The following is a 23,443-nucleotide window of genomic DNA, read 5'->3' on the forward strand; positions in this document are numbered from 1 at the left end:
TAGGCGCTTTACAAGTGAAACATATACCAACTAGCCCACCTTTCCATTTTAGTGCAACGAAAGTACTGAGATTGAAAAAAAAAAAAAAAAGAAAGAAAAAGATAGCCTCTTCGTGCGTGCGTTGTTTTTGCAGATGAGCCGTTTTCTTTATTTGTTAACGTCCGCGCTTTACTTATTCTTCCTTTTAACTCGTCGATCATCAAATTACCCTTAATATCCGCCGACTGTAGTCACTTGGCTAAAAGCGCCGTGAGTGAGAAATGCATAAAACACTGGCGCAATTGACAGATTATAGTGGACTATTCTATAGCATGAGTGGAATTAGCTTGTTCATTTTGGCTGTAAAAACATGTATATCGTTGTCTTATACATTGCACAATGTTTAAGCGCATATTTCTCATTTAATTTATAGAACCTGTTAACGTTTTGATTCACTTTTTGTGTAATTCACGTATTTAAAACACTAACACATTAAACCGCGCAAAAACAAAATATTGTTACCTCGCTTGTTTCCATGCATAATCTCCGGTTCCCGTGTTTTTTTTTTTTTTTGTTTTTTTCGTAACAATGAATCGATTGCAACACGTTCGACCGCAACACAGAGAAACATTTTACTTTTAATATATAGATCATTACCGAATCGCCAATGTCGACATTTATGTAACTGTCCGCATAAAACGCAGTTTGACGCTGTTATGAGTGGAAAGACTAACCTGCTCTGAACCACACAAATCTGGCCGTTAACCATTCTCAGACACGTCAAATGGCGCCGAATTTCTTGCATAGAGTAATATACGCAAGGCAACGAGCGGACACTGCCATAGGCCCCAGAGGCCCAGATAGACCAGTGACAGTTAGCGCTCCTTGCGGGCGGCGTTAAGCATAATCTGGTTCCCTTTCCGGTCAACTTAGCTTCGTTTTCGGTTTGGGCATTTCTGCTCAGGCTCTCCGATACCCTTCTCATTTTCTCCCTCTTTTCCTCCTCTCATTCCTCCTCACTAGGCTCTCGGGAGCTCCTGAACTCCCTGAACCGCTGTTTTTTTTTTGTTTTTTTTTTTACGCAGTTTTATTTTAGTAGCAAGCCTTAGCAGCACACACGGTCCTCCGTACATCCTCAGGATGTCCTAAAAAGATTGTGACTCGCTGAATAGGTTAACTCCACCCGGTTAGGCTGCGCTCGGTTCGGTCCCCAAGGAATCACAAAATGGGAAGTTTGGAAGTAAACGCAACTTGTTTTAATAATTTCTCCGGTTGCAGGTGCCTCCGTTGTTCTCGTAACCGGGAGACGGCCTGGCGGTCTTCACTGGCCACTGACCGCCGGCCCTGAGGCAGTGGAGTGACGGGAAAATACGACGGCTGTCACTGGAATGCCCGCTACAGCTCTCGGTACCTGGCGTTCACCTCGTGCCTCGCATTCTTTTCCTTTCCTCGCGCCTGCCCCTTGCTCGCCCTCACTCGCGCCTCTCTCGGCCGTCCTGTTCTTCTCACGACGTCCTCATAAGTTTCATGAATGTCCTAAATGTCCCGTGGCTGTCTATATGATATATATGCTGCCTGGGAACTTCATTAAATATCTAAATTCGATACCGCGTCTCCTAGATTATTTTCCCGAAATTCTATGCATGCGTATATCGTCTTCAACTGCATCCTTGTAGGCTTCAAACTATACCAGCCGCCATTTATCACGTAGTGTCGGTGACGTATTACATTAGAACTATTTAGTCATTTTAAGTACTTTAAATAATTATAAAGCAACAAAATTTAAACAAAAATACTTCTCTGAGAAAGAGTTTTAATTAATTTTAACTAAATTATAGAACAACGCCGCGTAGCGGAGGGCACTAAACGCACTGTCGAGGCTGCGATTCGGCTTTAGTGTCCTCTCGCAACCATTCACCTACCAGCGAAAGCGCAAGCTGTACACGCAGGACAAGACACGGCATAAAAAGGGCAGCGGGGGCCCGCACGAACGTTTGCTGGTCCACGGCCGGACTGGATACGCGCTCGCTCTCTTACGGCCTGTCCAGTAAGGCATGGGAACTCCTGTTTCCGAAGCTGCACTGACAACATAGTAGGCTCCAAACGCCAATAAGCGGGAGCTGTGTCACAGCGCGGCTGCAATCAAAGGTATGGGAGCGCGCGCTTGAGCGCTGATGAAAGCTGTGCATGCGTGCTTTCTTCCCGTTTTCGGAAATTTCACACGAAAATGTCCATGAGTATAGACTCGGGTGAAAGAAAAGTAGAGAAGCCGACAAAAAAGTGAGCGCGTAAATTGTTTGGAAACTATCGCGTAGCTTGCTATGCCCTATTCCTTACGTTGTGCCGGATATGCGACATGCACGTAAGGTGCTGCTAGAATCTCGGTTACAGGCAGTGAATATTAACCCCTTAAGTGCCTTGGACGAGCTGGGCCCGTCGGCCATTTTTTTGTTAAAAATTCTATGGACGAGCTCAGCTCGCCCAGTGGTTTTTTCGGTAGCCCTCAATTCCACGGATGAGCAAGGCTTGTCCGTATAGTTTTGCGGTGCTGATCATAAATGACAGCACTCGTATTAGTTGGGAAATATTTTTTTCGCCTCCGCTGATTTTTTTGTAATAAACTTTTCAAATTATATGTGTAACACTATAGAAATAAAAATTCAAAATAAAAAAAAAATTGGTACTTTTAGTTTACTTTGGGGAAAAAAAATGTGGCACTTAAGGGGTTTCTGAGTATGACCTCTCACAGTCACTAGAAAAATTATAATTACAGCGCTTGTTGAATACTTGTATGTTCACTCTCCCTGAGGTAATGCCACGGCACAAAAATCGCAGGGTATGAGCATTATCTTGTTTGTTCATTTGATTGCCATTAAATAAATATTCAGCTAAAGTATTCACCAAGAGGACAAAGGACATTACGCAAACACCGTATTTGGGTACTTGTTGACTACAAAGTAATTACTTGGTGTCTTTTTTTTTCACTTGGTGCTTAGGGATTTATTACTAGGCAGCTGTTTGAAGGCCTCGACTGAAGTCTTTCCCGATGTTGACGTGCAATTTGGGACGCAACAATACACAATCGGACCATGAGAAAAAGAGCCCTTTCAGCAGCAGGGCTAGCGGTGTGGAACAGCGTGAAGAGTAGGGTGCCAGCGTCCCCATGCAAGAAGATACACATGCTTTAAAATTTAATGGAAAATGCCGTATGTAAAAGAAGCGCGCGAATGCAGTCCGGCCGTGGCTGGTCGTGCCAGGATGGAGGCGCCATATCGTATCACCTTTTAGGTATATCATCCTTTGCTTTCTTTACTCATAGATTACCCTCAGTGCCCAAGGGCGTTACCGCAGTGGAGTTACAATGCTTAAAAAAACACATCTTCGTTTTCACTGCACACTTGCAGCTCCTACAGCCCATTCCACTCTCGTACCGTTTTAACAAAAAAAGAGTTGGCGTACATGCTCGTCCTGGCGTGGTACTCTCTAATTTTAAAAGCATGGTCGTTTCGTTTAGAAATATAATATGGTTCTTTTAAATAAGCTTCACTGTTTATTCCAGTCAGTTTTATTTTTAAATATCAAAAACAGAAACTTCATAAACACAATTTTTAACGGCGGGCTGAGAGAGGTTACCAATTCAGTTCAGTCTTCCTTTGAGTACAGCTCTCTCTCCGTCTGTACCGTCCCGGAACAAGCCTAGCATCTCTATTTTGTATTTTTTCTAGTTTGCCTATTAATGTTCTTTTTTTTTTTTTTGTTCCGGGTCCCAGAAGGCGCAAGCATCTTCCAAAATCGGCCTAACACATGTTAAATACGCGGCCTCCTTTAAGTTAGGGAGTGAACATTTTAGGCTTTGTTGAATGAAGTTCACTGCCCTGCCAGCCTTCACAATCACGTCATCCGCATGTGAATTCCATGACCAGTCAGTTGATATCGTGACACCTAAGTATTTATACGTAGAGTTCTTGGTTATCATATTGTTATTTATTTAATACTGGGTTTCGAATTTCTTCCTCTTTTTAGTAAAACATAAACGCAGAAACTTTTTGGGATTTAAAGCCATTCTTCATATTGAGCACCACGTAGTAATGCATTCTAAATCTATTTGCAACTGGATGGTATCATCTTTGTTAGTAATTTGTCTGTATACTACGCAATCATCGGCGAACAACCGAACACAAGATGAAATACCCAAGCAAATATCATTGATATATATTAATAACAGAAGCGGTCCTAAGACAGAGCCCTGTGTTTTAGGGCCGAACTTCCGATGTAACATTAACGTATGCCGAAATTTACCATTCACTAATACACACTGACAACGCTCTAGAAAATAATTTTCGATCCATCTTAGTACCGTCAAGTCTATATTTAACATCTTAAGTTTATTGAGCACAAGTGAATGCGAAACATTATCGAAAGCCTTGTGAAAATCTAGGAATATACAGTCTGTTTGGCCTCCCCCATCAACGTCAGATGGTAAGTCATGCTAAAATTCGACAAGTTGCGTGGTGCAAGATAAGCCTTTACGGAAGCTGTGCTGTTCTTTAGATAATAGATTGTTTTTTGTCATATGATTTATTATTTCAGTGTATAAAATACGTTCTATGACCCTGCATGAGATGGGGGTTAATGAAGTGGGCCTGTAGTTTTCGACATCTTTCCTAGAACCACCTTTGTGAATAGGAACTATGTGAGCGGTCTTCCAGTAGTTTGGCAAAAAAACCCACAGAAAGTGACTTCGCATAAATTGAATAAAAATAGAGCGAAATCCGATGCCATCTGGGCCGTTTGCCTTAGTTTCGTGGATACTCTTTAGTAGCACTTCAATACCACTTACGCTTAGTTCTACTGGCTGCATTATTGGGAGAGTGCTCACGGGTGAAAAACAGTTACGGTTGTATCTGGGTAAGAAAACAGATTGAAAGTAATTATTTAGACACGAAGCTTTTTTTCGCACCACCTACACTTACCTGCTGGTTATAGGTAATTTTGTTTATTCCTGCAAAATTTTTGCCGCATCCCTTTAAGTATTGCAAACAAATTTTAGAATTTGTTTTCATCCCATCATTGAGTCTACAAAAATAATTTTCCTTTGCGCTTTTTTTGTTCAACTTGTGTTCCCGAGTTACCTCAGCAAGTTTCTCTAACTGATTATTACTGTTCGTTTTTTTAATCTAACAAATGCTCGCCTACGTTTTTTAATTATACCAAGGACACGTGAAGTCACCCATGCTTTTTTTCGTTTTTTAAGCAAACCGAATCTATGATTGGGATATACTTATTTGTAAGTTCAAGCAACTTCTTCTTCAAAACCGACCATAATGCGTGGATATCATAATCCTCAGACATACACTCGAAAACAGGTATGTGGTCAAGAAGTTCCCTGTAAATACTACAGTAATCACCTTTCTCAAAGAAAACAACTCTTCTTGATGCACACGACTTCGAGCGATTAGTTTAAGTGTTTATGCCTGCAACGACCGCGAGATGATCACTAATACCCGGAATGACGTCTACCGAACTAACTAGATATGGTGAGCTACAAAAACGAAGCCTAGGTCTCTAAACTCGTCGAACACAAAGTTGGGGCCGAAGTTGACGGAGCACAGCGATTGGCCCAACACGACGATGACTTCGCGCCTTTTTCGGCGACGTCCAATCGGGGCACTTTGCGAACTTTCGGCTCCAACTTTGTGTTTGACGAGTTTAGGGTCCCTAGAATACTATTATCCCGAGTTGGCTCCCTCGCGTACTGTAACAATCCGAAAGTGTCCGCTATGCTTTTCATTTCAGGGTTGACGCGGCTATTAACCTTGTTTACACAAGTGCCGTCTTGTCAGTCTAGGTCTGGCAAGTTAAAATCTCCCGCTAGCAAAATACTTTGGCCAGAGGACTCGGAGACAATATCGTAGAGCAGCATGCAATGTACCGAAATCCGAGTTTGGTGGTCTGTAAAACGCCCCAACAACACACAGAAAACGATCAGTTAAAGTGTCTGTACACCAGATTGACTCGACGGCGTCGTGACCAAGATCGAGTAGAGATAACTTTAGTGAAGAATGAATTAGCAGAAAGACCCCTCCACCTAGGCGGGGCCTATCCTTCCGAGAAGCAATAAATTGCTTTGGAAATACTTCACTATCGCTGATAGTGCACCCCGTGCAAACGTGGCTTGGGCTTTCGCTCCGTTATTGGCATCTAAATCCGAATAGCGTTACGAGAGGCGGTTATACGAGGTGGGTGACACAGCGCTCCTATTTGCTCCCAGTCTGTAGGGGGGACTCGGTGCAGTAAGCGAACGGTGCCTGACACGGTTTGTGAACATATGTTTAGACCAAAAAACGCAGACTGAGTTGTGACATTAAGCAATGCAAGCGTGACGTTTTGCATTGCTTAATGTCACAACTCAGACTGCGTTTTTTGGTCTAAACATGTGTTTCCGCATCGTCATTCGCTGAGCTGCCTCCGCAAGCTCCGGTGATTGGCTCTCCGAGTGTTGTGCGTGAAAATAGACTTACAGATATTTTTTAGAGTGTACCGCTGCCTTTCTTGATGAACCGCCAGTCAAGGAGGCGCATTGGCTGGCGCTGGCCGCAGGCGGCCGCACTTAGCGGCCCCGCCTCAGCAGGACATAGGCCCTGCCAGTTATCCGGGTGCACCGGCCACTCGTCGCTGGTCCGGTCAATCAGACTCGCTGGATGGTCGACCTTGGACACGACCACACCGTCACAGGTAGGTAGTTGGTGTCGTCCAACAAATCTAAGGCTCAGTGCCCTTGCAAGGGCCGGTATTCCCGCAGGAGCAGGGCATCTGGATAGGTCAACCAAGACAGAGTGGAGGCCTTTCCAAACAGGATACTACAAAAACATTGTGAGTCGAGACGACTCCGACATAAATCGTGCACCGCCGCGCTTCCGCCCGGTACTTTTTTTTTTTTTTTTTTTACGGAGATCTTTTTTTTTTTTTTTTTTTGGTTTAAGATTGTTTGTGCTTTTTACGTGAGCCTCGAACATGCCCATAATGTGGGTCCGGAGAGCCACTCACAAGCTCTGTTGGTTGTCGGTCAGTCACACAAGGCCTCCACTGCCCTTCAGCTTTCGTGAAAGGGAAAGGGAAGGCTGTATTCGAAATCTTATCCAAATAGATCAAGCTACCTCGGCGTATCGTATCACGTGATTACACAAATAGAGTGACGCCGAACGTGGGTAGGCTTTTGAACGAAAAGGCACCAAACCCTACGTTAGAGTAGTATCTACTAAACTTTGGAACACAGCAAAGGATAGAGGGCCCGGCAAAACAGATGGACAGCATTAGCAGGTGGCGTGTGACGTCAAGTCTGACGAGAACCAAGGTCACCGAAAAGCGGAGAAAGTGAGGAGGAAAATCGAGATGTTCGCTTGGCCAGTGTCCGAACTGCGGGACTGCCGGACCACCGGACGCTTCAATTTCCACGATTTTTGACGTAGTCGTGTCGCTTCACGATATGTGTAGTACCCTTTTTAGAAAGCCTTGAAAAGTATGATGATGAAGCGCCTCCGCCCTTCTGGGGACCACATGCCTCCCGTCCCTTTTCCATTGGCGCATTACCCGGACGACTGTTGTCTATGCGTGGTCCCTGTTATTATTCAAGAGACCCACGAAGCCGTTTTCCTCCTTGAATAACGCGTGAGAGGCTTGGCTTCCCCGGACAACATGGCAGCCGTCGTGGGGCTGCTGCAGAGAGACAGGCCAGAACATTTAGCCCCTCTGGCACTCGCAAACGGCCAGCCTCCCGAACCCCAGTGTGCTGCTCCCGCATCTCCAGACCTTGCGCCATGGTTGGAGGCCGAGACTCCGTTGCCCCGCCAGGACCGCGAGGGGGCGGATATAGAAGACATGGAAGCACTTCTCTTTGATGAAGAACTGACGGCCCCTTCTTTCCGAGGATCTCCCCAGCCTGGGTCTTGAGGAGGGCGGAGGAGGAGTGTTGTGACCGCTATAGACAACAAAAAAGGACATGGACGCGTGGCGACGGACATTGGAGGCGCCTGGAGGACTGGGTGGCGCGTGGTAGTCATGGAATGACGAGAAGGCAAGGACTTCGCTGATCTTTTGAGTAACGATCTTTCCGAGCCAATCGGCGGTGGTGTCGATTTCCTGAGAAGCGGGCGGAGCATGGCCAGATCGGGTTTGGTCATCCCACAAGATCATGACGAAGTTGGGGATGTTTGGCAAACCATTGTTGAACAAAATACTCCCGGGGCCGAGCAGTGGCAGAGACAAAGTGCTCGAGAAGTTGAAGAGCGAAGAGATCGAGAAAGACAGGCGGCTTGTGAAACTGCTGAGAAAGAAATGCGATCGTACCACAAACGAGAAGTGCTAAGTTTTGGCAGTGGAAGGGAATATTTTAAGAAGTGTAAACTACTCGGAGTAAAGCACAGAAATATGTTTCACCTTATCTCTCCCTTTGTTTGTTTATGCTTTGTGATGTTTTAAGTAATCCAACGTAGCCATTTATATAGAAAATTACACTGGGTTGTTTTTAGTTACTTTCGATAAAACGCGCGAAAGAATGTCGGTCGAGCAATGCAAGAGGTGAAAGAGACTATTGACTTTATATCCATGCGAAGCTGACGAATGTATAGCTCGCCTTACTGCCGAGGAGGCTGCTATTTATGATCTGGAGAAGAGTAAATTGCTCCGCAACTACAAGTTGTCACCTCGAGCGTTTCGTTCAAAATTCAAAAATTCCGTTAAAAAAACCCTTCGCCGCAGTCCCCGAATTTGCCTATTCTGTACGCGCTAACTCAGAAGTGTGACTTAAATGCGAAGTGATGTTTAAAAACCATGACAATGTAATTAAACGGTTTTGCCTAGAACAGGCTTTACAGGTTATTCTACCATTTATTTGAAACTGGTTATTAAATGGCAAGAAATAGACTTCGATTCGAAAAACTGCAGAGGTAGCGAATTAGTTCGTGACACGCCGTGAACTCAGTCTCGAAGACCAATTTGTGACGGGGCGAACAGACGACGAAGTTTCGAAACATGGATATCTTAAGGCCTGTAGCAAAAATATGACAATGTTATATTTGGATGAAAAAAATGAAAGCCGTTTACAACTCCCTGTAACGCCATTTAGAGCGCAGCTCTTGAGGAGGAAGATGGAAGCGTACTGAGGAATAGTTGACTCCTTGAGGTCACGTGACCTCAAGTGGGTCACGTGACCTGAGGGGGTCACGTGACCTGAGGGGGTCACGAGACCTCAGGGGGTCACGTGATCTCAGGAGGTCACATGACCTCGGGGGTTCACGTGACCTGGTGGGGGTGACCTCCTGAGGTCACGTGACCTGAAGGGGTCACGTGACCTTAAGGGGTCACATGACCTTAAAGGGGTCACGTGACCTCAGGGGGTCACGTGACCTAATTAGATCACGTGACCTCGGGGGGTCACGTGACCTCGCGGTTACGCCGACGCCGACGGCGACGCCGACACCGCTCAAGCCGGGAACGGGCCCCTAAGAGCTGCGCTCTAGAATGAAAGACGTTTGCAATTCCCTGTAATGCCGAATTAGAGCGCAGCTCTTGGGGGGTACGGTGAGGAGGATATCCTGTCAATCTCTTCCGCACCCTCTACTCCTCCTCCCTCCTCCTCTTTTTCTGCTCCTCCATCCTCCACCTCTCCTTCTCCTCTCCTCCTCTTCCTGGACTCCGCCTCTTCCTCCCTCCCTCCTCCTTCCTCCGTCTTCCCTCGTGACGTCACTCGTAACCCTAGTGATCCTCGTGACGTCACTTGTGAAGGCCTCGTGAAGATCATTGTAAAGATAGTGACTTTCGTCGTGAACTTCACAAGTGACTTTTATGGCGTCACTCCTGACCTTCGTGGCGCTAGTGCCCTTGGTGACGTCCCTCGTGACCTTCGAGACGTGCCACGTGACGTCACGTGTGACGTCATTATGGGAAACGTCCCATAATGCTACGCGCTGTTACACCGACTCCGGCGGCGACACCGACGCTGAGCCCGATGCCGCTTAAGCCTGAAACGGGCATTTAAGAGGTGCGCACTAAAAAAATGAGTCGGGCGAACACGAAAGAGATGAAAAAGAAGGCATTCAAGAAACGCAAAGATGTTATTTGTTCTAATTTTCAGAATCCAGGGGGTATTTGCACCAATTCAAAGAAAAGAAAAGGTTGCATTTTCTACTTCGTTGACACCAACGAAAACTAGTTATTTGGCAAACCAGGCCTGGTGCCTGCTCAATGATATTCTGCCTCGGTGTATTTCCGCCAAGACGTAGATCCCCCCGCTGCCACCAGTTCAGTTTCGGATGTTGGAGAATAAGACGGGTCCCTCAGGCGAGGTTCAGGTGTATGGATGATATATAAATGATTATGCGACGGTGTCTCCCTCCTGGCACGACCAGCGAACGTTCGTGCGGGCCCGCGCTGCCCTTTTTATGTCGTGTCTTGGCCTCCGTCATAGCTGGCGCTCCCGCGGGTTGGTGGATGTAATACCTGTGCCACACGGCAAACTCAAATGCCATTTACAACGAATGACATTCGTGTGATCGACGAATCGGCTCACGATCTGTTGCGCGTGGAACGCCCCACGCTTGGAGTGTCGCGCACTGATTGGCCGATAGTTCAAATGTCATTCGATGTGAATGGCATTCGAGTTGCCCGTGTGGCACGGGTATTGGTGACAGTGACTGGCTGGAAGCATGGTGCGAATCCTTTGTGCGCGAGGAAGAAGTTCGGCGCTATGTGGCGTGGCTGAAGATAGTAATCGCCCGGTTTGTATGGTCCAGAGCAGACCTCTCTTTCCATTCATAACAATGTCAAGCTGTTTTTAGCGCGGAAAGTTACATGAATGTCGACACGCGCCACTTGGTAATTGCCTATGTATCAAATACGATTTTTTGCACTACTGAAATCAAACGTACTGCACTCTATGTAGTGTGGCGAAGAAAGAAAGAAAGTGAACCGGCGAGTATGCATGGAATCAAATAAGATGGCAATAGTTTCTTGAACTAGGGAAGCCAACAAGCAGTTGGTTGCCCTACTTCCACCTCCCCCCCGCCACCCCCCCCCCCCCCCCCCCCCAATAAGGAAATGTCAAGACATGAAGTACGACGGCACAGCGAGGTGTTCTTTTTTATTTCACATAATTTCTAAAAACCTTAGGTCTATTGGAATTAATTATAAAATCAGCACAGTATTTTCGAATTATTTTAATCTAAGTCATTACACCCTGTTTTTTTTGTTTTTTTTTTCAGAAGAAACTTGTTTTAGTAAGAAGCACATTGAAAAGGAGGTCGACTGTGTATCTGGAGTGATGTACAAGATTCCGCTTGATTGTGGTATGTGTTACATAGGACAAAAAAAAAAACATTGCCCAAATGATTGTGTAAAAATATAAAACTAGTGTTAAGAACAAATTTCCGTACTCAGAGGTGTCGAAACATTTCATTGAGTGTAAGAATTGCGTACGCCTATTTAAAGTCGACGAAGGTGGTATTGCCCGATAAAAGGAGTAAAGTGTTTGTTAAAATTATCCATCACAATTGTTCTGCACGGAAACACTGTAAACAATACCTTCCTCGGTTTAGACATAGGTTTGATAAGGTTTCTCTATTTTCGACCCTTTTAGGTAGTTTTGTTTTTGTGTAAACCTTTTTTAAAGCCCTGTTTAGACTTTTTTTTTGTTTCTGCACGTTTCAACTTGTCTCATTGCGAATGTCACTGATAAGTTTTAACATAAATGTGAACGTTCTCTAGCCCTCTATTTTTTAGAGCTGTATTTTTATGTTTTAGACACAACGTAATTACAATTGATGGCTCCGTTGGTCGGCAGTTTTTAAACGTTGCAAAAAAGTGTAACTAGTCATCAGCAGCCTCCTAGCGAAAGGCCTGATAAGGCTCTGAAGGCGACACTTTTGCTGATTCTATTTGTTTGTGTGGGCTATGTTAGCGCGCGTGGTCAAACGCTTGCATACGCTACAAGCATGGCTCGTAAGCACCCTAAGATCATGCAGGGTTGAACAGAGATATCTTCATTTTTAGAGAGCCTCAATGTCCTTCTGCTTAGGGTGATGCCACCCTTTGTAGTACCCGCCGCCGACAGCACGCGCACACGGGTAAAATACAAATAAATCAACGAAAAAAAAAATGTCACCATAGCACAGTCAGCGCCGGAAACGCGTGCCGGGACACACTCTCACCTGCTTCTGAACAAAAAAAGAAAAAAAGCGTGGGATAAAATTGCCAGATGTCTCCACACTAAGCAAAGTGCACCTGAAGGCCCCTTACCAATATGCGCTTGGAAATAAAAAGAAAAAGAGTTGAATGAGTTGCACAGACGGTTAAAATACTTATTCCGAACAACATTTATTTTATGAAACATAATTTCAGATATTTTCATTCTCTGTAGACCTTGTTTGGTTGCTAGTGGATATAAAAACAAAAAAAAAGCATGATTTTTATTATTTTGGACAATTACAATATATTTTCTTGACCAACAAGCAGGTACTTACTCTGAGATGCAAATTGAATTTTGACGTTAGCGTTTTGGCGCCCGAAACAATTTTTTTTCTAAATTTAACACTTCCCGTTTTGCGGAATACCAAGAAAGCCCCAAACGGGCCATCAATTAGTAGAAAATACATTTCTAACTAAGGTGAGGTGTGCGTTTCTTTTTTTTTTTTTCTCTTCACCTTCCCCATTTTTAGGCTAAATCAAATGAACCTGTAAATAACTTTAGTGTCCTCATAAATAACCTCGGGAATTCACTATTCTATTGTCCGTTTGGAACACCTCTTTCAACAGTGAACTTCCTATGTCACGGTGGAATGAAGCGGTGCTACCTTACCTGTCTGGAAACTAATTGAGGTGTGTGTATGTTTACACAGCCTAGAACATAGCTTGCCTCGACGGGTGACTTGTCTCGCAGCTGTAGGCGAGCAATTTAGCCAGTGCAGTACAACCGGTTGCCTGGAGTCCTTAACGTGCATCACACAATAGTGATACACGACCACACGCCGGTACGATGCTCATCCAGATGGAAACGGGCAGGCGTGGGGATTGAACTAAGGATCCCTATGTTATACAGCGCGAGCTTTCGCTCCACGTGCTCCGAGCTGTTGTGCACTAGCGCACTCGGCCACCGATCCTTTTTTTTTCTTTATTGCACTTGGCCACCGATCCCTCTTTATCTGTCTGGGTTGTGCGGATATTTATACAGCGTGTAGTTGGTCAGCCATTTAAAGTTGCGACGAGTCACTCGCCGTAGATGAGCAGTTTAGCCAGTGCAGTACAGCCGCTAGCCTGGGGTCTTTAACGTGCACCACGCAGTAGGGATACACGACCGCACGCCGGTACGATGCTCATCTAGATCGAAACGGGCAGGGGTGGGGATGGAGCCTAGGATCCCTAGGTTCTGCAGCGCGAGCTTTGGCTCCACGTGCTCCGAGCTGGTGTGAGCTAGCCCACTCGGCCACCGATCCCCCTTATCTGTCTGGACTTAAGCCTTTCGATGTGTTTGCGTTTGTCTTGCAAGTGGCGTCAAATGCGCCAGTGCACGAGGCCCGTGTCTCGAGCGACCCTTGGAAGGAGTTGTCGGCGCAGTACTGAAATGAGAGGCCCTTGTAAGCGAATGGCAGCGGAGCACCCGCTCCTCGCACGTGTCTTGCGCGTTTCCACAACAATGGTTGGCGGTACTTGTAAGCGTGAATTTTTTCAGATGAATTTAGTCTGCACTTGCCGGCAGAGCCTTCAACTTATGGAATTTACGAGGATAACTCGAGTACAACATAGCTTTGTCTATTTGAGTGTTTCTTTTTCGCTGACAGGCAGACAGACGAAAAGTGTCCTTTCTTACCATACCTTACTTTCTTACCATACCTCACCGTTGCCAATCTTGTCAGCTGCTGTGCACTTGGCGCGCGATTGTGGACGAGTAGTAGAGCCGCGCCACTTCCTTGGACAGAGAACTCCTTGGTAGAGTTCACGGGTGGTAAACGGTTGATTCTTGTTGCTTTAGACTGGACGCGCAGAAGTGTGGACCAAGCCACGTAGAAGTGTGGACCTCGCCACTAGATGAGCTATGCTTAGGGTCGGCACTCTTTTCCGCAATAATGCTGTGGCCGCCGCCGTCTTGGTGCTTGTACAGAGCAGACGCAACTGCCGATCGTCATGATTCAAAAGTGCGACTTCCTCGTCATTTGATTCGGTGTTAGGAAACTCATGTAATATTGCTTTGCTCTGTCGGGAAGCGTTTAAACATTTGTGCAGGACGTAAAAGCGTTTCCTGTGATTTCAGATAATTTTTATCTAACTGGCAGCCATGATTTTAAGCCACAATATAGACAAGTGTCGCTACCCTGAAGAGTAGCTTATTTAGGGGCACTAGGGAAGATCATGGCGGAACAGCGCAGCGCTGAGCTAGATTTCAGACGCCATGTTCTTCTATATGTAGTGCCACTAAATAAGCTACGCTTCAGAGTAAAAACACTTGTTCATATTAAAATCATGGTTGCTAGCTATCTGAAGATTCATCTGAAATCCCAGGAAACGCTTTTCCGTCCTCAGCAAATGTTTAAACAGTTCGCGACAGAGCAAAGCAATATTATACGGGCTTCCTAACACCGAATATAATGCTGAGGAAGTCACACTTTTGAATCATGACAATCGGCACTTGCGTCTACTCTGCGCATGCACCAAAATGTCGGCGCCCACAACAATATTGGAGAACAGAGTGCCGATACCCTAAGCGCAGCTCATTTAGTGGCTCTAGTTCCTCCCAGAAGTGGCGCAAACGCCGAGATGTTTCGGTGACGCCCTCTAATGGTATCCATCCGTGACTTCACGACTGGGATTTGCCTTGCCGTGACGTCACCAGCTGTTACCCTAGCTACTTACCATCAAGTGCGACGACGATTTCGATGGTGTGTTTAAAACCCACAGTGGAAGCTAGGAGCCATCGCAATCCGAAACTAACACCGTCAAAGTTCACAACCTGACAATGCTCATATGCCCATGATTTGGCCAATCGTGGAAAGCTGACCGCAGTGACGCTTTTGGTCGCGCATATCGCTAATACGGAGTATTCACTGGCGGCCATATCCGTGTGCGCTACTGCTGAGCGCGTGCTGACGGCGAGCTTCCGCAGTCCTTTTGGAGCGTGCATTTAGCACCATCAAGGTTGCCGGTCTTAGCAGGCTATTAATGTGTGCTCGTTCTGAGCATGCGCTCTAAACATCGCCCTCAAATATGGCGTCCAGTGAATACCTATAATCTACGTCTATGCTGGCTCGTATCTCGCGCCGCCCGTTGGCCGCTTCCGACAGCGGCGGACGCAGGGCGAAGAAGATCTAGCTCACATCGGCGGCGAACAGCTTGTGGCCTGAGCCCACCTCGAGCGCCCGACCTGCATGCGCAGCTGCGAGTATGCAACTCGTTTGTTCCGGAAAACTTCTGCGCCATCTATAAGGAAAAGGGTACAAAAAATAGCGGTTGAATCCCCCTTAAAGCGGTACTCCACCGGTTTTTTCATTTTCTCTGATTTGCTTGAAATTTTGCTAAACTAACCAACAAACATTGCTAAAATAGTGTCCCACATATTAGGTCAAAATATTGTTTTTTCGGGAAGTTATTGAATTTACAGTTTTGGTCTTCACCATGTTTTTCAAACTGAAACTCTCTACTGGCAACAACAACAAAGTGACGTCAGTGGAAGGCAGGGGTTAACTTTTTGGACTACAGAAGTTGTTCCCAACGGATTTGCAGCAGTTTCTTGGTGTCAAATGAGTGCTTTGGAAGCTCGCTCCCGTATCCGCGCTCCAGCACGGAACAAATGATTGGCATATTCTATTTTTAGACTACTTGCTCGACTGGCAAGCCTGCCTGCCACTGACGTCACGGCACTGAAAAGTGCGCGAATATTTGAATATTGGTTTTTGCACCATTTTCATTTGCCGATTTCACAATAACTATTATGAATTTCGCGACACTGGCCACACTGGCACCATCTGTAGGGTAGCCGTGGTACACCTGCGATTCCCGTATATTTCCTAGCTCTTAGGCGCCCGTTTCACCATTGAGTGGCGTCGGCTTAACTGCGCGCCTTCAAGTATGGGACGTCACTGTTTCTTTGCTAAATTTAGCAGGGAAACTGAAGTGGTGTTGAGGCCTTGTGACGACAGGTCTACCGCTAACGTTAGCGTGGAAACTGAATGTGAAGTGTTACATTATGTGACGTCTCAAACGCACACACCAATTCACTTGCCCGCTGAATCTAGCTGGGAACTAAATTTGTTTTGAGATCACTGAGGTCTTGTGACGACAGTTCTACCGCTAAATTTAGCGTGGAAACTGAATGTGAAGTGTTACATTATATGACATCTCGAACGCACTCACCAATTCAGTTGCCCGCTAAATCTAGCTGGGAACTAAATCTGTATTGAGATCACGTGCCGTCAGTTTTATCGCTAAATCTAGCGGAGAAACTGAACTTCTTCATAGGTGACGTGACACGAAGACTATGACGTCATTTTTTCCGCTAAATTTAATGGGGAAATTGAATTGGAGTTAAGGTCACCTGGCGTCAATTTGGCAGCTAAATTTAGCTGGGAAGCTATGGGAGGAGGAGAGGGTATGGAGGAGGAGGGGAGGGTATGGAGGAGGAAGGCAGGGTACGGAGGAAAATGGGAGGAGAGGATACGGAGGAGGAGGGTACAAAGGAGGAAGAGGACAAGGAAGAAGAAGGAAGGTCCAGAAACAGTATGTGAAAAAAGTGGTCTATATTTGTACATTTATGTATATATTTCTTTCTCAAATTGTTTAGTACGGTATTAGCGAAATCAAAGTACATCAAGAGCTAGGCTCTAATTTCGCATTGAAGAGATTTGTAAACGCCTTTTATTTAGTTTTTCGCCCATTACACTACCGTTATTGACACAAAACAATGCTTGGCGATTTAAAAAAAAAAAACAAAAAAAAAAAACACCTTTTAGCGTAGATAGTGGGTACATTTAATTTCGCATATATTGCGAAAACTTCGGTAAAGTAAAATGCAGTTTTAGGGCCACCTCATAGATGGCGCTGGCGTGCCAGTGTGCTCTCGTGGTAAGATATCACTACTACTCGGTCGTAAGCAAACGCAAGTGTGCACCTACACTTAAAGGTTGCTCGAGACGTCAACAATTCGTTAAAAATACATGTTGTTTTTCGGGGATAGTTCGTTTCATGACGTGAATGAGCTATACAGTCAGTTGCAATAGCGTTTTGTGGGCGTTTATTGTCTGGGCATGTGCAGGCAGACGACTCAGGAACCTAATTGGGGGCCGCAGCTTGCTCGATAGAATAAATACTTCGTCAAAATGAGTGAAAGCGGAGCCGGCACTCATGTTGAAACAGAATGAACGACCTCATTTTCATTCCTGCTAAAGTAGCTTAAGATTTTATTTTTGTTCTCTTTAACTTTAGTGCGTTTCGGTCATTTGGCGGTCTTTTAGATCTAAAGTTAACGTTGCGAAGAATTGGCCGCTGATCGACTTGATTGATTTTTTTGTTTTTATTTTACTGTAAGTAATGCCGGACATTCATTGCCAGCGATTTCTCTTTCGGCTCTGTTCGTGCTTTGACCACTCTACCGCGCGTTATTTTGACCGGCTTTGGTTTTCTTTTCGGTGCCGAGAGGCCAGAAAGCCGAAAGAACTTGCTGAAAGAGCTGAGTTTTTCTCGAAAGACTTTGATTTGTTTTGATCTCGTTTCCTCGTTTCGACATTGGATTGGGCTCTTCCTAAGACGGCGAAATTCCTCAGGGAAGGAACAGGCAATTCCCGGGACGTGAGATCGTTGACGATGGACGTGTGAACAGCACTTGTCGAAGAGTCTAGGATATTTTCACTTGTTATTCTTGTATTTTTTAGAGCTTCCGTGTTGCGTCTTGAAAGAGAAACAATTTTGATTTTTGTTTACTTAAAACAGAAAAGTGTTTCTTGTTTTTTTCTTGTCGAGAAGTTTACGTACGAAAGGAAACGCCGCGTGACAAGGATAAAATTAGACTACGGTTAATCTAATCTAAATCTCTGATGATGGTTAAATCAAGCTTCGAGTCATAATTTTTACGTGATGCCAGGCAAATAGACATTTTACTGCTTTATTCTGCTTTCGTTTCATGAAGAAAGCGGACGGACTTCTTGAAATTCGACCAAATATATTTGTGATAAAACATTGCTTTCTAACGGCCGCTATGCATTAAGTGATTCTTTTAAACCTCAGGAGAATATATATCTAGTAGAGTATAGGGGAAGAAACCGAGTTTAGTAACGGACCATGGCTCCTCAGCACGTAAAAACCCCTGAAGCTTCAGGCATTGAGATAATCATCTCAAGGCACAATTTGTACAAAAGTCAGATTACTGCGCGCTCATGCTTCTATTGTTAGCATGAATGTTTGAATAATGTTTATCCTGGTCCGTCGAAGGCTTTACTTGACCTTCTTAAGCACTGCTTTTTCGCGTTTTTTCCTAAATGGGAACTCCACGAAACTTGTGGATTTATCACTGTTTTGAATGCGCTAACATTTTTTTTAGGTATCTACCCGGGAAACACTCGTTGGTTTACTCAAAACGAATGCGGATGCGCGGGATAGTAATGAATGGATACATTTAGGAGACAAAACAAAACTTCAAAGGATCCCGAGGGAGCAGCACGCACTATCCAACGATTGCGAGCCCAACACTCCACCACTGCTCCAACGTGATTTTTTTCTTCTTCACCGATTGCTCCAGCGAAGAGAGCTGAGAAGCAGCAGTTAATCGATGCGATAAAAGTTCGTTCTTAAACCGACACCGCGAGACATGCAAGTGGCGCCTGCAAAGAGCTCCGTGTTCTCTCTTCGCTATACGAGTACTGTCCAGCCCTGGCGCAATCAAACGCAAGGAACTCGCGCTTCGGACCGCCATTGTGCGGAGATTGGGCAACTTCCAACAATGGGCAAACATTGAAAGGAGGTTATAGCATATAGTACTCAAGCCAAGTATACCAAATATATTGCGGATAACAACTCGGATATTTGGAGAGGGCGAGGACATATTAGGCCTGCATATTAGTAGAAACAAGTCTTGAGTAGTGGTGTCTAACGACGTTAAGCCTGAACTTATGAAAATACAATACAGATGTGATTAACCATGTAGATATATTCAAGTATTTGGAAGCATGGCTCAGTGAGTTAAAGAAATATCTCGGCGGTCATGAATGAAAGATTATTAGAAAAGTAAAAATGAATTCATCTATTATAAAACTCGCAGCACTCTGGAATTAGGATGGATATGTTGCGGTCAGGTGTACATGCAAAAATTAGTAATGCCACTTATTTTCAACAACAATGCAGCCCAACGAAAAGGAGCGGACTGAAGATGAAATCATTGAAGAGAATTGGTAGTTCAGATAAGATGAACGTGTGCGTTGTGCCGATCAGACATGGGAAAAGAGAAAAGAGTCTTTGGCTAAGGACAGATATGTATGGCGGGCTCGTTCTGCTATGACAAAAAGCTGAATAAGAAAACTAGGTTTGTCTGAATTTAATAAAATGAATATAACTTCTATAGAAGAAACTTCGAATTGCTCTTGCATTTCGACTTAATCGGCTGGGATGCGCCAAAGAGCAGCCCGTTTTTGTTTGTTTTTTCTTCAACAACTTGAGCACCCGAGACTAGAAACAAACAGTGGAATCGAGTGTTAAAGGTGTTGAAAGTTCGAACAAAGTTATAATTGCGCACAAAATGACTGTGACAGAGAAGAGGAACACGTAGACGAAAAGCAAGAAGTCGTCTACGTGTTCTTCTTTTCTGTTTCTGTTCGTTTGTGCGCCAGTGGAACTATGTACTATCTGTACCAACTCGTCCAGCTGTCCACATTACTACAGTGTTGAAAGTTTTGCGACTCGCTTGCATCTTTTCTATTATTTCTATCGTGTTTTTCGTTCAGCATGTGTCCCTGAATTATGAGGAGTATCTTAAGGTTCGCTGCCTTCTGTGTATGTATATATATATATATATATATATATATATTTCTAGCCTCAAAGTTTTAATACAGCGCTCGACAGCAAAACCAAAACTGCCACTCGAGAGTCCCCAACCTCTGCGATTACTGACGTCACACTTGTGCCTCGTTAGAGCGAGACGTATCTTTTACCCAGTAGCAGGATTGGTTTCTATAAGCCAGCGCATTCATCAACTAGTCGGCTGCGCTTTGCTGTTTATCCTCTCACACGTAAGAAACTACAGCTGTTTTTTTTTTCAATTTTATTTTAGCTATTCAGCATCTGTAACAAATTCTAATGCATATTTTTAAAATTAATGGCCTCAGACGAGCGGTTTTTCCGCTGCTTTGTTGCAGACTTATGTGAAAACGCGATGGCATTTCCACGTCTTTTCTACGAAGGCTACATTCCGCCGATTTATTTAGACGGCCGTTTTCCTATCTTAGTTGTTTGATGCAGCAGAACGAGCTTGCCTTGCTTCTGCGTCCCCAGCCAAGCACTTTTCTTTTGCCAGGTGTTGTGAAGCCGACCTTCAAATACTGAAGCAGTGTGAAAACGACCGGAACCCTTCAAAGGAGGGTACGTCTCGTATCGAAGGATCAATCAATGAATGCAGACTATTCGCTGTACAGTTTATCGGGCGATAGCTTGCCTTACCTAACCTAAAAAAATACTTATACTCCTTCCGTTTACATTTTGGCATAAATTACGGCTCTCGTCAAATATTTCACGCCATCAATTTTTCTAATCATCCCGCTTCTCCAAGGCATTCACCATTAAATTTATTACCTATATTCTGGAATTATAATATTTCGTTCCTCTGTTCTTTCATCCTCACCGGGGAAGTCAGCGCCTGTCAAATCCGTTACCCTTTTACGAAGGGCACGACGAAGCCCCGTGCACTTCAAAACCACATGTTCTAGCATATCGGTATCACTGTGGGAGACGGCGCATATGTTGCCATCCAAGTGAAAGGCTTTCGCGTTTCTCTCGGACACTTTATGTGTTTGCGCCGGCACCAAACACTTAAAAGGCTTTGATGCCGGCGCAAAGCGTTCAACATGGCTGCATCGCAATATTTCAGTTGCGGATATTAAAAAAAAATAATAATAACAATAGTCTGTGATGCTATCCTGACGCAGATAATGGGACGTTATTATTTTTTGGGGGGATTATGCGCGAGGGATATTTGTTGCTAGCGGGAGCTCGCTGCCGTCACAATTTGGGGTTTGTTGGGCAATAAGTGTACCGAATTTGGGGTATACAAGATATATATCGACAATTCCATGAGTGGGTTTTCGAGTTTAGCGGGAAACCTACTGTGGACACTTACGCACGTCCCGTGCTCTGCATTGCTATTCTCGTTGCCCTGGGAGCAACATTTATTTTAGAGCGAAGACCCGTAGACACATACAGCACAGCGTAACCTCAAGGGTATCAGTCAGCGCTGAACATAGCGCTGACATTGCGATGCAGCGCTCATGACGCTTCATATTATTGATGCAACGTTGATACAGTGCTACATTAGCACTATTCCCAGCGTTAAGTTAGCGCTACGCTTTACGTGTGAACCGGCCCTCATAGTAGTCGAAATCTTCTTCGAAAAGCAGAACCTAAACTAAACTTACACTAAACAACATTGGACCCACATCACCCGTAACATCATCCCGCCACCCTCGCCCACAAGCTCCATTTCAACATCGTCAGCAACTTTCTGTCATCTGTACACAATCTCATTCCATCGTCATTAGATGCGGCGCCGCAGGCCTTCATGGTATGGGCCACTTGCCTTTCTCTGCGGCGCCGCGGATCTCCTCAAACAAAATAAATATTATTATTATTATTAACGTAAGCTAAGCACGACAGAAACATTTGGAGCAATTAGAGTTTATTCTCTATTCTTGGGCCTATTCTTGGGCCTCTTTTGTTTCTGATATTTGTTAATGATATCGCTTCATGTGTAAAAAAAGCTGAGCTTCTGCTCTTTGCGGATGATATTAAGATTTTTATGCGCGTTGCTACTCCTCTTGATTGTAATGCTCTTCAGCACGAAGTGAACAACATACTGCAATGGTCTTCGGCGAATCATTTGCTCTTAAACCCTACCGAAACTAAGGTTCTTTCTTTGAGCAGACGACACACTGTTATGCATTTTAATTACTCTTTGGGAGGAACTCCATTCGAACGCGTGACTGTGATGAAAGATCTCGGTGTCTGCCTTGATAGCGCGTTGTTATTTAATGCTCATATTTCCTTTATTATTGGCCGTGCGATAAAAACTTTTAGTATCATATCTCGTATAACTAAAAAGTTTAGACGCCCTGCTTGTATGTTTCAGTTATTTTGTGCTTTAGTTCGTTCACGGCTTGAATTTGCCTCTGCTGTTTAGAACTCTCTAATAAGTGCACAATCTTTATGTATTGAATCAGTGCAAAAAAAAAAAGAATGATACGCATTTTATATGATCGACACTTTCAGCGTCGCTTTTATTATGATTATGAAGTTCTTCTTAAGAGCATTTTACTTTAGTCTTTCTCAAATAAAAGATTTGAGCGTGATCTAATTTTTTTTTTTTTTCGCACAGGGTGGTAAATGGTTGAACTGATGCTAATAAACTTTTCAATTCTGTCGATTTTTATGTTCCTTGTCGCGTTACCAAAACTTTCACTGTCTTTTATACTCCCCCAATTCATGTCTAAACTCTCTCCATTGTCCCGTTTGCAAATTTCATTTAAGACAAACGCATCGTCTAGCTTGGACATCTTCAGAGATCTCCTAGTTCTTCGCCGGAACTTGGCAAGTCTAGTTAAAAGTTGAAACTCTATTACATTTTGTGTGAAGTGGGCGACCTATTTGTAGTCATGCTAATTTGTAAATTTTAAGCTAAGCGTGTGCTGTGTTTCTTCTTTTTGTCTTGTGTGCGCCAATGTGAAGACCCGCGTCGTTGTTTTGGGGCACATTAAATAAACAAATTATTATTATTATTATGAGAGTGGCACTGAGTGCAACAGCAATTTATTTTGTACGTCTCTCACGATGCATTACAAGTGTTAAATTAAATCCACGGCCGGATTTTGGAGCCAATTGCTGGCGCAACCCACAGCACAGCGAGGCGTGCTCGGCAGTGCAAAAGGAGTCCAGTTTTTCAGAAGCACCAGCGAGTCATCAAAATCGCTCATTACCATTTCAATTTCAGTTTTAGCTTCAGTTTTCCTCTTGTTTATTTTTGCCTAATTTTTAAGGAGGGAGGCTAGGAAACCTTGGAAAGGTCCTCGGTGCAAAAGGCGATAATAGTCACCTGGCAAGAGCACCAAGACCGAAGAAAATAAGAAAAAAAGTGGGACAGGCAGTTTTGCATCGGCACAGAATTCCTAAATAAAAAGATAAAAGAAAATCCACAAAAATTAAGTTAGCATTGTGCACACAAGCAAAGCTGACA

Source organism: Ixodes scapularis, unplaced genomic scaffold, assembly GCF_016920785.2.
Source record: "Ixodes scapularis isolate PalLabHiFi unplaced genomic scaffold, ASM1692078v2 PGA_scaffold5__190_contigs__length_132052651, whole genome shotgun sequence".
NCBI lineage: Eukaryota > Metazoa > Arthropoda > Arachnida > Ixodida > Ixodidae > Ixodes > Ixodes scapularis.